The sequence below is a fragment of the Myripristis murdjan genome, chromosome 22 (genome assembly GCF_902150065.1).
Source record: "Myripristis murdjan chromosome 22, fMyrMur1.1, whole genome shotgun sequence".
Lineage (NCBI taxonomy): Eukaryota > Metazoa > Chordata > Actinopteri > Holocentriformes > Holocentridae > Myripristis > Myripristis murdjan.
The window spans coordinates 8522158-8536528 of record NC_044001.1 but is presented as its reverse complement, the minus strand read 5'-3'; the positions used below and the strand labels follow the sequence as shown (position 1 = coordinate 8536528).

The 14371-nt window shown below is 44.1% G+C and overlaps 1 protein-coding gene across 1 annotated transcript in view; it reads right to left on the bottom strand.

The window, feature by feature from the left end:
- Window positions 1-14081, bottom strand: part of frmd6 (FERM domain containing 6) — a 35449-nt gene extending 21368 nt beyond the window's left edge. Inside the window, exon 1 of the mRNA XM_030044331.1 lies at window positions 13924-14081. The gene's annotated coding sequence lies outside the window, so the exon portion shown is untranslated. The remainder of the gene's footprint in view (window positions 1-13923) is intronic.
- Between the last annotated feature and the right edge of the window lie 290 nt (window positions 14082-14371).

Below are 14371 nucleotides of genomic sequence, written 5' to 3'. Positions count from 1 at the left end.
GCAACTTAGAGAGAGTGAGAGGCAGAGAGAGAGGAGAAAACATTCCTATTTATGTTGCTCCAGTGTCCATGAATATGTGACATCACGGGAGAGGAATGTCAGCGACTGCCGGGGAACATGTGAACATGTGTCTCGACAGGAACTGATGAAACGACGGCGCAAAGACAGAGAGAGAGAGAGAGAGAGAGAGGGAACGAGGCACGCTGATGAGCCACTCGACTCTGAAATTGATCTTCAACACAAAAATAGTACTCATGAAGCTTCGAGGAATATTTGGGGGAAAACACTCTTTTTCTGATTTACCCAGACTGAGACAAGACGTTTGATGCCATTTCCACCTCTGTACGTCCACTGGTTCGGTTCCTATGGGTAGCATTTCCTGTTAGCTTAGCATAAAGACTTGAAGTCTATGGGAGTCATTAGCCTAGCTCTGTCAAAGTGAAGAAATAAACCTTACAGCAACGCCGAAGCTGTCTTATTTACACAGTGTGTATTTGAAATACACATCCTCTGCCCAAAACATTCGAATTTTGACTTCAGTACTGATATTTTAATTCCTAAAATATGTACTGTTGCTACAATACCACGGCAGAAATATCGAGGACTGTGTTACCACACTCGGCTTGGACAGTTTTTCAGTCATTTCTGTACATTTGTTGAAGTCGGTCCAGCCGGGCCTCTGTCCTTGTCCGCTCTGTAAACAACAAAGTCCCATATTTTGCTCCTGGCACTGATTTTGCCAACCAGCTCGGTTTTGTTTGACAGCTGCAGTCCAATGCCAACAGCCAGACACAACAAAAGGAGTTTGACTTTTGTGTTGATACTCGTTTTGGAGCTTTCTTAGGCCATTATTAGTCAAAATTCAGGTTTCGGTCCCATGTATGCAAATGCAAACAAGCCTTCTCCAGCCTCAGAAGACAGGAGAAACTAGAGCTGCAACTAATGAGGGCTGCAACTCATTTTCACTGTCAATGAATCTAGAAATTACTTCTTTCCCCATTAATCAATGAATTGTTTAGTCAGAAGTGTCAGAAATAACGACCAGAGCTCATGGGAAGTCCAAGTCCGAAGCAGTGTCTTCAAATTGCTTCTGATCAGGAGCCAGAAAAACCCCAAAGTACTAACATCTTTATCCCTCTTCACGTTCTTTACACTTTCAGCTTGCATTACATATTTGGTGAAAGTTTTTTTTACCGTTTACTGAATTTAATCCATCACAACGATATTAAATAATGAAATTTCAGCTACAATGACTTCCTGAGCTTGTACGCAAAACATAAAGTGTTATGAGGGGGCAATGGCACCAAGTTCCCTCACTCGACTGAGTATCCCTCGACCTCTTTATCTCTCTCGCTCTCTCACACACAAAGAGAGAGAGAGAGAGAGAGAGGCACGCCTACAGCATTAACAGAGGAGCAGCCCAGCAGGATTTTGGCCTGAGGACGTGTGACACCTCCAGAAGGTGTGAAATGTCTCAGACCAGACAAAGGGATTTTAAAGAACAATCAGTCCTGATGATCACCTCTTCCTGTTGGGGGTGGCTCACCTTCAAACCACCTTGTCATTTAAACACAGATAGGACTACTACTCTGTTAGTGCCATGTTACACCATGAATGACAATTTACATTTTAAAAAGATGCAACTACAAAAAAAAGATAAAAGATACACTATTTCAATCCAGGGAATATTAAGAAAAACACCCTAGAGGAGTTTTACTTGTTTTTTTAGAGCTTTCTTAAACCATTATACCTTAAAATTCAGGTTTCACTCCAGTATCCACAAGTGCATACAAGCCTTCTCCAGCTTCAAAAGACATAAGAAACATTGATTTAAATGTAGGGCTCCAACTAATGATCATTTGGACCGTCAATCAGTTATTAATATATAAAGTGTCAAAAAAGCCCAAAGTCTGACACGCAGCCAAATAAAAGAAAAAAGCACTGATATGGTATGAATTACAAACTATTAATTAAATGAATAAATGATTAAATGAACAAAACGATTAACTGGTTGCCAAAATTATAATCAATATCTGTCAACTGACTAAACAATTAATCTACTGATCATTTCAGCCACATGTAAACAATCAGTCCCCGTTTCAAAAGGTCAGACTATAAATATCAGAGTGAAAAAAAGCTGACATAAAATTTACAATGTGTTATGTAAGTAAATCCAACAGTCAGGTGACAACCTCAACAGTGGGCATAACATCAAAATTACAGATTGGGCCTTTAAATACGGGCAGACCAGGATGATAGTCATAAAAAGGTAAGACTGCTGCAACAGAAAGAAGGAATGCACTGATATCAGAGCTGCTGCCAAAACTGGACAGTGTCATTTTACCCAGGACTAATATCTGATACCAAAAGCTTTGAGTAACATGTCAGAAGTAAAAACAAACTGTCCTGATTTGCTGTATTTTGGCCACAGAGATGCCCATATTTTGACAATGACATATTTTATTTTGTCCAGTGCTGCAAAACTAATGATCCAAGCCTTCACTGTCCAGTTGAAGTAATGAATCAGATTGGTCCACACGCCGATCGATGCTTAAATTCTCATTCTTGTTCTCTGCATTGAGAGAGTGGCGTCAGTGCGTCCTCATAAGAAAGTGCTTTGGACAAAGTAGCCGTTTAATACACAAGCTGTCAACATGCGTAACACTGATTTTTCCTCTGCAAAGACAGAGTGATCTGGGCTAAGCGGGCATAAATACACATACTGTTGACATGCAACGTCAGCTCTCATTACAGCTGGTCACTGGATGTGCACTGCAGCGAGGAACAACCCGCTCAGCAGAGTCTGCTGATGAGGACGGCTCCCTGCGCTGCTGCTGACCTTGAGGAAACACCAACCTCACTGTACACACACACACACACACACACACTCATACCGTAAAATGCATACACACACAAGCACGCCCACATTAGTGCATGCTCCTGCTATCTTGCCACCACCATATGTCAGGTGCTACTACGGGACGGCTGAGCTGTGTGACGGCCCCCGGGTTAATTAGAAGTGAGATCCATCGAATCGGATCGCCTTCTCCCCCTCATTCACCTCGACTCGCTCTGAGAGAGAGTCCAGCGGAGCTACGACGAGCGCTAGTAAAGGTAGCGTTTGCAAATGTGCAGTTTTTAGCGTTTGTTTTAAGATGCTTGCGTTGTAACACACTGTACACATACTGTAGGAATACTGTGCAGAATGACTACTGGATAATATAGACTGTTATATTAGACATATTTGTCACCATTATGAAAGTATCTGGTTACCTTTACTGTCGCTACGTAAAGGGATACTTCACCCAAACACTGACTATTTTGTTTTATGTTTTCACCCCTGCTAGCGTTGAATGTATAAAGAAAAAAGAATCACGTGTCTCACGTGTGTTGGAGAGCAAAAACCTGTTTTCTCAGAATTGGAGACTTTGACAAACAGCAGCATGAAAATCTATTCTCAAAGTCTTCGTGTTTGAAAGTGACATTTTAAATAACCTTGTGACTGTTGAAGTATCCAATCATCTATTCTGACAGAGGAGGCTACAGTTTTAGGAACCTTCCTTCTGTCCTTCTGTCTGTTGTCTGTCCTCAGCTAATCTCAAATGGGCTTATCACCCTAATCTTTTTTGTGCACAGTTATGATTGTATGATCAAGGACTTCTCGTGGTTCAAAACCCTTGAAAAACCTGTTTTATATCACAATCGAGTTATAACTCCTCTGCAGACGTCCAAGCATCGGAGAGGGACAGATACACCTGGTGGAGATCTCCTTTGCTCTCTATCTATTACTGAAGATATTTCAGCTGGGGAAAACAAGTCAACAGCATTGTGTCAGTCTGTTACATAACTCCCCTGGCTATTGCAAAACGATATTAAGTGAGTTGATTGTACCTCGTTTTGGTCTGTGATGTGTGTGTGGGAACGTGGCTCAGTCCTGTTTCCATGTAAGCGCGTTAATGGCCCTCGCTGATGTCAGCTCATGTTGCATTTTCAGGTAGAAATATGACTCCTAACTTCCAGAGTAACATTACGGGCACGATTGTGTTATGAATGGTGGCGGTGAAAGCGGATTCCTGCGCTGGGTTGGACATAACTGAGCGCAGTCATCGCGGACGGGTTTGAAAGGCTATTGTGTCGCGTCTGGCCTCCTGTGAAGCATCGCCATTCGCCACAGAGGGGATGTCCGCTGTCTCCGTGAAATGACAGGGTGGATTCCCTTACACACGCTGCCCTGAGAACACTTTGTGTGAGGGAGAGCGAGCGCTGGATAATGAAATTACTGCTGCCTGACACACACACACACACACACACTAACACACACGGCAGCCAACTGAGGTCTGCTTCCTCCTTTCAGCCCCAAACAGCGGGACTAAGGGATTCTGTCAACGTGGCAAGCCTCGGAGGCAGGCATGACACCAAATCCCACACTGGGATATAGAGACAGGGCCTCTGTCACAACTAAGTCTCTCTCTCTCGCTCTCTCTCTCCTTGTTTGACATCAGAGGGGTGGAGTGCCTCTGAGTCTAACTCTTCCCGAACCGAGGATGACGGCTGAGCCAAAGCAAACTCCCCCCGCTCGGAGAGGGAGGCCGAGATAGACTCGGAGGAGGAGGCTGAAACAGGAGGCTGACAGGCTTGACAGTCGCCACCCTGACTTAAGAATAGCTGCAGGTACACGACGTGTCAGGTAAAAAGAGAGCAAGCGAGAGAGAAAGAGAGAGAGAGGAGAGAAAAGCACGGGAGGGATAGAGAGGGAGGGAAATGGAGTGAGGGAACGCTTGAAGCGCAGCATGAAAAAAACAAAAAAAAGAAAAAACTGCTGCAGTCAGGAGAATTCCTCACTAACATCTGCTTCTCATTCCAACAATGGAGGCCTTTGATTCCTGATGCACACAACTAGCAGCAGCACCACCGCCTCCATACACCCCTCCACCCCTCCCTCAGCCCCCCCCACCCCCCCACCCACCCACCCCGACTCTGCCAGCGTGCTCCGTCCCCTGACGGCGTCCTGAGACCCGGAATAGCTCACACATCGACAGTCGTAATCCCCTGGACACGGACAGACCCGGCTCGAACTAAACAGTGTTTGCAAATAATTCCTAGTGTTTGGTTAAAGCCTGCTCGGAGCAGCGGTCGGGTGGGGATTACTGCCGCAGAGCCACTCAGGTGGCGTCAGCCTCGCTGTCACTTCCAGAAGAGGATCGCAAATTGACTTTCTTGTATTTTCCTGTGGTTGCCTAAACTTTCTGGCATTCACTGCACCCACTGTGTGATCCTTTGTGGCATAAGATAAGGTTGGGGCATTTTTTACTCAACCGGGATTTGGTTTGGTTCACAATTCACTAGCTGGCGATTCAATTTAAGAGTAATTTGTCTTTTCTGGAACGATGAAAACAACCATTTGAATTATGAGTGGGAATCCCCAGTTCTCTCATGATCCGATTTAATCATGATTCTTTGATCAATCACGATTCAGGTATTAACTGCCATGTAAATGAAATAAATGGTTCGATCAGACTGTTTACATTATTTGTAAAGTTTTCAGTCAATACCTCCTTACCTTGCCTGAACCCAACACAGCAAATCAGTCAGTATCTCATTATGTTCCATAAAGTTGACACTGAAGGTTAAAAATGTGAAACCAGCAGCAACAGCAGGTCCACTTGTCTCAAGTTGTGCTGCTTCTCGCCACATTTCCCCAAACAAAGTGGGTGTCGGGACGGGTGCTGCAAACCAGCATCTGCTACAAACTGTGATACTTGTGTAAACTGACAATCAGTCCCTGTTAAATAAACCATCAATAAATAATAATAACGTTATTTTGAGCTGCGAATGCCCAGCAAATATTAAACACCGAGTGAATTGTACAGCTGTATTACCAACGCTGTAGGGCCATATGTCTTTTCAACTGAAATAGTCTATGGAGTTATTTTCCTCAGAACTGTCTAGCAGTTCTCTGCACCGTGGGCTCGTGGCAGAGCTGCCTGTGGCTCATTTAGCTGTGGGAGCACTGAAACCATAGCATAACTGAAAAAAAAAACACATTTTTTCATTTTTTGTTGATCAGCTGAAATCGCAGAAGAATCATGACTCTTACATAAAACCACTCCCCTCCAACCCTTAATCTGAATCAACAAATTGATTCAATTCTTTTAGCCAAAGTTTTATATCCACTAAATAAACTTGTGCAGGAATGTGAGACATTTTTTTTTCTTCTGGCAACCAGTGGACGTAACAACCAAACTGCTGCCGTAGCTCCAAACAAATGCCTCAAGTGTCTAGAGAACCATGGAGTTTGAGAGGTAAGCTACATTTTAAAAAGTAACTTCTACTCATTGAAATTTACTTTTAAAAAGATAGTTGGTCTTTGGTTGAAAAAAGAATACAACATTCACACACCGGATCCTCTATATTTTGATAGTGAGATACTGAATGATGCATTTCAGGTAATGATTTTTCTTTTTCATCAACAGTTTTTTGGAATTGCACACAACAGTGGTGTACAGAAAACAGGACCTTGCAATGGGCTGCATGTAAATGGCACAAAAATAATGAAAAGTCTAAATCCATGCAACCACCAATGGGAAGGAAGCCTGTTGCATGGGCTGCAGAGACAGACAAAAATTGCCCTTGCTGGAATATTTAAAGAGCTCAACTTAAAGGTCATGGCTTTTATAAATAGTGCCCGTGGCTGGAGCGGAGCGGGAACGGGTCATTTTCTTCAGGCCCGTTCTCTGCCAGCAGATCTGCTCAGCTGATGAGAAACGCTGCTGCGCTGGAAAAGCAGCTCTAAATCAAACCCGGTCACAGGATGGCATCACCCATCGCAGCGAGGCCTGCCAGCCAGCCAGAGAGACTTCCCTTCTGTGTTTACACTGTACATACACAGCCTACACGGAAAAAGAAAAAGAAAAAAAAAAAAACAACAACAAAAATAAACAGGAAAAAACACACCAACGGGTAACACGCTTGACCGCACAAACCACTAATTTTAGATTGGCAAACGAAATCTAAACATCTATTTTGGATTTCTGTTAGCCTGTCATGATGTCAGGAAACGCCTGTCATTACATACAGGAAACACGGGGAAGATGTTTTTTTTTTCTCTTTTTTTTTTTTTGCACACATATTGTACTCAGAACGCAGCTATTCTTACTCTGTTGATGTCATCCCTCACACATTCTGCGAGCTCCTCTGTCAACAACTGCAAAATTGCAAAAACAATAAAGAACTGTGAGAGCCACTAACTGCCATCAAGACAGACAGACAGACAGACAGACAGACAGACAGACAGACAGCATTTTTAGCTGCAACCCCCACAAACCTGGAAGGCCCGTGTGAATTTATAGCCCTCGGGAAAATCCACTGTGCGCTATGTGAGGCCTTGATTCCCACGATCCCCTCTCCATACGAACAGCTCGCAGATATCTGCCTGTTGACTGTTATAATTCTTCCTCTATTTCCACCCGGCTCGCAAGGAGGATAAACAATTCACTTCTGGCCCCGAGTCAAAATGAAAGTCTTGAGAACCTAAGCGAGGTTTATAAAGACGAGGGATCCGGATGACAGCGGCTCTCCACAATAAAGACAAACTTTTGAGATTTTGACTGACCGACATTACCACTTAATAAATTTTAAGAGGCGTTTACAGACATGCATTGTGTTGTTTAATGCGACAAAGGCTTTGAGAGAGTCTTGCTCCTATTGTTTACAAGGCTACAGTGTTTGCGGATCTTTTGCAATCGTGTCAAACTGCAGCGGCTTGGAAAGGAAAACACCCGTCCCTTAATTTGACCGACAAAGTTACAGGGTGCCTCCTGGAAAACCTCGTGACGAGTGTGTTTGTTGTCGCACGGAGACAAACTCTGCGATGAGTGGCAGTTTGTCTCTCCAATCCACTTCGTATTATATTGTTTTTTACGTTTGCATCTTACGGATCTGAGATCGAAGAGTAAGAGCTGGGGAGTCTTCCTTGATGAAATGTCACGCTCATTAACTTGTAAAGGTCAGGCCTATACACAGCATGCTGCTGTAATGCCGTTATATAATACAGAGGGAGAAACAGAGGAGTGGACACTGCGCCTCAAGCTAAGCCACAATACAACTCACATATTAATGCTGCTGCAATATTTTAGTCACATTGTCTGCTTTCACTGTAGGAGTTACTTCACTCCAGTGGAATTTTGAAGACTTCCCGGACCGCCTGGCTTTTGATTTCTGTCATTCTCGCATCTTTTGTCCCGGCATCTCGTGGGATTAAGAGAAACAGGAGTGCCTTCCTGGCTGATGAGCGTCTCTGATTCGTGAAGCAAGCAGCATTACAAAACGCACAAAAGCAGCTGGAGAGAAGGAGCCTGGTGACAGGAAGGATGTTGGATCACATCTCCAGGCCAGCGATGAAAATGTGGTGGGGAAATTGTCCAGATGCCGCTGAACAATGCACTGTACAGTAAAACAGCAGAGGACTGGCTGCACCAGGTATGAGCGCGAACCGGTGCCCTCACACCAGCGCACGTTCTCAGCAAACACTCTCTGACAGATGAAGGCTAAAATAAACACTACTTTTAATATTACAGGACTAAACTTTTTGCTAAGGGTTAATATGTAGGAAGAAAATGCAGGTCGTTCGTGTCAAGTGCCAAAAAAGTAACAGAGAGCTCAAGTAACAGGGTTCAAAACTCTGATTTCTGAAGTGCAACTTGAGCTCAGTTACCTCGATGGAAAAATTATTTCAACATTCATAACATCTGGCTTCCATGTGGCTCTGAGCAAGGGAGTGAGAGTGCACACACACACACACACACACACACTTCTCAAACCGCCCGAGCTGCCAGACATGTTAGAACAAAGTCGGCAGTTCGCTCCCTCGCTCCCCGCCCTGCAGGCTTACGGCACCCAGCATTCAGGCCTGGAACATGCATGAGTAACCCGCAGAACTAGCAATAGCAGTGCAACACACTGCGGAGACGCCACCCCGGCCATTACGCACGCTCGAAATAGAGCGAGCGACCTTAAAGGAGAGGGTTACAAAAGGGAGACTGCAATTATAACCAACCCCAATCAAACCCTGTTGTTTTGTCTCTGAGGCCTTCCGGTGTATGAGATGCATTGTGCAGGTGATGGGATCTGCTTCCTGTGGGCCGCTTTCAGGACAAGACATCTACAATGACATACCTAAAGAGAGTCACAAGACCAAAGCGCTGTATTTTTCCTTTTTTCCCCCCCACAATGATATGTTTTACCTGCAAACATGACATGCTTGCAGCGTTTTATGGAACGTGGACAGCTGGTTAAATGCTTTTGAAGCTTAGCGGGTTGTGTAAGAACATATCTGCGAGAAAGCACCTGTGCTCCTTCAGCTACGGAGGCCCTGCAGAGCTGGAAACCAGAAAATGTAAAGACACAGTCTGACTCACAGGATGGAGGCTGTGTGGAATGCTCCTTCCCTTCCGCTATCAGTGTGTTACCGTTTGAAAGGGTCCCGTCACTACATCCTGGCGATTGTGATTGGCTTAAATAAATACAAACAAGCCTGAGCGTTTCCCCCCTCATACCAGATTGACAAGCCACTGCTAAAACCAAGAGTAAAGATGACGAGACATGCTAAAAATGCACAGAAATGTAAAGAGTGGCCTTTATTAATTGCTTTTTTGCACAACTCGTAAATAAAAACACAAATATCCAGATCCAGGAACTGTTCCAAAACTACAAAAGCGAGTGGAGGCAATCCTGCAAAGTGGCCCAGGAGTGAATCAGTTTCTCAATAACAATCCTCTACCGATCCTACCAAATCTACAAAATATCCTACAGGAAACAGTGACTGCAGCAGCGAGAGGCACAGGAGATAAGGCACTAATGTCCTCGGGGGGGGGGATGCTGGCAGGTTGATTCTCCCTGGTTTACTTCCTTGAAAGGACTCAAACTTCACTAAGGAGGCCAAGTAGGCAGAGGGGGGGAAAAACACAATCCAAGGAAAAGGGAGAGAGGGAGACAAATGCAGGAAGAACTGACCCAGATTTTTTTTTTTCTTCTTCTTCAGTCTTCATGGCACACTTGAGACGTGGATTTGAGGAGTCACACCACAGTGCAGGGTGAAGAATGTCACTGCAGTTACGGGGGGAAAAAAACAACTTAGGGCTGCAATGTTGGTGGTTTTCAAGGTTTTTTTTTTTTTTTTTTTTTTTTGCTTGAGCTGTAAGCAGAGCAAGTCTCAAGACCCTCCTGCCCATGAAATCCAGTCAACTTTTGTTCAACATACGGCTGGCAATCCGGAAATTAGGCTGTTTTTCCTTCATCTTAAAAGCTCAGATACAAGGTTTTCTTCCAAAAGCAGCAATGCTGACAGGAGAGCCATGAAGAGCCCAAGGCACCTGTATAACTTACACCAAGGAGGATGTCTGACTGCGTTCACACCCACATCGTCGCACTGGAGATAACACATGCCATAGTGTGGGTGAGAGATAGAGTTTCTCCTCCTCTATGGCGATAACGGTAATCTCATCCTTTCTCATGGCGCTGTGGCGGTCCCATACTCCTCAGTTATATTGTCCTCAGACCAAAAATATGAATCTTCTTACACTTCATCCTCTGGGAAAAGGTCACAGGGAGGCTGACTGATAAATCCAGGTGGAGGCCTTACATAAACAAACCCCCCCTCCTCCTCAACAAAAGAGAAAAAAAGTATGAAAAGCCCCTTTTGCCGATTATCAAACCCAAGTGTGCGCCCAGCATTCTTGAAGAATTTGCACCGCTAGAGCTTGATTATGCAAAATGAGTAAAACAGGTTATCTCCGGTGTCAGTGAAAATGCAAATTGCGTGAGCCATCTCCTTGTCTGCGTCTCTGTTGCCAAACATTAAAGTCAACTCGCCGCAGGCACCTCTGCTCTCTCTCACGGTTGAAGTGCGACATGGGTGGAAGCTCAGAGACGGAGAAGAGGAGGCGATGAGAGAGAGGGGGGAGAAAAGAGAGAAACAGGCAGTGATGGGAAGACAGAAGGATAAAGAGTGGGTAGAAACAGAGAGACAAAGGAATAAAAAAGAAGGAATGCAGCGGTAGAGAGACACTAATGTATTCCAGTTACCATGTATAGCACCACAGGAAGTCTTCAGCTCAGGTGCTGCATCTTCCACTGTTTGTATTCACTGCTGCGTTTTAGCACAGGAGAAAGCCGGCCCTGGGGCTACAGTTTTGATTTAGCTGGTGGGGTTAAGGTTTTAGGGAAAGGAAGTCACTGCTTAGGGTGGTGCTGAAGCTACTTCAAGATAAACACATGATCCAGCTTTTACCGAGGTCAGCAGCAGCGGCTTCCATGCAAATCTTTTTGTGCATATCTTATATTTTCAATTTCAAAGAAAATACAACTCAATGCACATTTCTATCAACTACATTATGAGCTTTATTTTGAAAAGCGCGCCACTTTAGGCTATTATGTAATCCATGCTCTAATGTGCACTGTCATCCGCCACCATGTTTGTTGTCATTAAGCTGAGCGGAAGCCCATGCCAAAAGTCCCTGCAATGTCATTTATTCAAAAAAACGATATCCATCAGGTTTTTCCATCTCAGCAAATATTTTTGGGCACAGTTTTAAGAGTTTTTGCAAAATTCCAGTGCTTGCATTAAAGTTTTACTATGCACAAAATCCAACATTTGCATAAAAACAGGTGGATGGAGAGCCCACTTGTGACAAGCAGAGCCACGTGTGGTTTCTAAATCACAGCACAGAGAGGTGAAGGTAAGAGTTTGAACAAACCCAGACAGTGAAACGCACTGGGATCCTGACAGAAAAGTGTTGATTGAAGTTACAGAAGGGCTGCCCCACGCAGCTCCGGGCCATCCCATGCACCTCCAACACACACAGATCCACAAACACAGAGAATGAGTCATGAACACACACCAAACACCTTTGTTCACATTTCCCTTCTGTTTCCTACTCAAGCTGCGGTCTTCCTGCCCAGACTGCACCTACACCATCGCTCCCTCTTTATCTCCCTGCCCCATTCCCTTCTCCCCGTTGCACCGGCCAGCCAAGGCTCTGTCGCACTCACAAAAACACAAGTTGTTTTTCTTCCGCTTTCCTCCACAGCTGGAATCGAGACCTGGCATGTCATGAACGCTGAAGAATAGGCCACACAAGGTTGCTGATTAGCCTGCCATGTGTGCAGGATGAGTCTGAAGTGTTGCAGAGCCTATGCAGACATCCCAGCAGTAGCAGCACTGATGTCAGGGCGAGTAATGATGAGACCATTTGCTTAATTCACCCTACAACTCAATACACGACACGAGATTTACGATTCAGTGCAGCCACGATGAGATGCAAGGGACAAAACTTCAATGACAACAAAGCAGGACTGCAGAAGTATGTTTTTTTTTTCTTTTTTTCTGGGCCCCATAATCTTTCCAGTGATGAGACTGGCCTGCTGGAATGTAAGCAATTTAAAAATAGTCAAAGCACAAAAAAGTACAAAGCGCAAAGAACAGTATTTTGATGGACACTTTATGAAACTGTGATGGGCAAAGCAGAGGAAAATACAGCTGCTGTCACAACACATTGTTTTCTGACGCATAATACAGATTGCCCCATTATTACACTGTGATACTTTTGAGTTTGATATATTGCTCAAGAGATCAAACCAAGAGTCTTGATTTCAATAGTAAATGGTCAAGTTAGAAAAGAGTGCACAATGTAATAAGTGCATTATTATTGCTTTGGCGGAAGATTAATGGCTCTTTCTCAAGGGCAGGGTGGCCACACGGCTAAAACAATCATCCTTCATCGAAAAGAGCCAGGTTGAACCACCCGGAGTCATTATCCATCGTGTCAAGAGTGCCCTTGAGCAAAACACCTCCTCCCTGCCAGCTCCAGGTGCCCTGTCCTTCTCCGCCTGACCCCTGACCTCACTGGAATGGGGCAAGTGAAAAGGCAATTTCCCTACAGGCCACAACAAAAAAGGTCTCATATCATATATCATATAATATAATAGCCTACCTAGTATGAATTACATAATCCATTGATAGTTACAACAAACTTTGTAGGGAAATCTGAGGATTCCCACCGCCTTTTGTCCCGGATAGCTCTCTGGTCTAATATTAAACAGAGGGGAGGGAAATTGTTGGCATTCCTGAGTTGCTGTGACGACTTTTCAGTTTGCTCAAAGTGATGGCGAAGAAGAAGTTCAGGCCTGGGGGGGAGAATTTCCCCAAATCCCGACTCAGAGGATTACACGTCATTTCACGCCAACCAAGCCCTTACATTCATAAGGCATTACGCTCCTTAAGGTGCCACGGCTGACATCACAGGATACGTGGGGCATTATAGTTGCATGGTAATTACAAAACGATTACAAGAGGGGGGGTTCAGGCTATTGTTTCCATGAGAAGAGGGGGGTCAATTTACCTTTACCCCAATAAAACAAATGATATTCCATTCCCATAATTTGCTGGGGTTAGATTAGGGAACGCGATGTGAAGACAGTAGGGGAAAAAGTGCACCAACATTTTTTTTTTTTTTTTTTTTTTTCAGAGATAACTTCCCGTGGATTATCCTGCTTTTCCTACACCAACTATGAGTCTGCAGCATAACATTAGTCAAGATGCAAATGCCAGCGAGAAGTAAAGCGGAAAGAAAAGACGCCTGGTGGTTTCTAATGTATCGCCGCAACATTCCCCTGAAAAAATATCCTGGCAGCATCACCGACACAACTTGCCCGTTTCAACTTTGCTTCATTAAAAAAAAAAAAGATGCCAAAACAGCACATATCCAATTAAATTAAACTATATAAACATGTTACGAACAAGAGTGACGTCATTCTTAAACACTTAGGAAGAATTTAAAGTGTTAAGTACAGGCATCACTGTAAATAAAAAAAAAAAAAAGACGGATAAAGATAGTCAAAGAATGAAGCCAAGAAAAAGGAACTCACCTCTCATAAGAAATAAAAATTATTCCCTTAAAGAGTGGTAATCCGCACCGATTCGTTAGCGTGCTTTAAAAATAAAAAGAAGATTTAAAAAAAAAATCCAACTTATGATAGACTTGGGTAAGTGTAGGAGAAGGATTTAGCCAGGCTGCCGCCTTCGACGAGAGCCACACTGTGAGCCTGCTGGCGGCGAAGCAAGCAGATAGGAATACATGTGCAATTGATGGACGGGACAAAACAGGCAACGTGGGGTGGAAAGGATTTTTATACTACTTGAGTCATTCAAAAAACAGATAAATGATCACATACACAAATTGATGTATGATAATTACGACAGAATAAATCATATATTCTCGTGTTAGTGTCACTTTATGCCATTTAAAGTCGAAAAAATGAGACTTGCACGTAGCAGCTCCCCCCGCCGGGCCCGGACTTGGTGTCGCCCACGGCT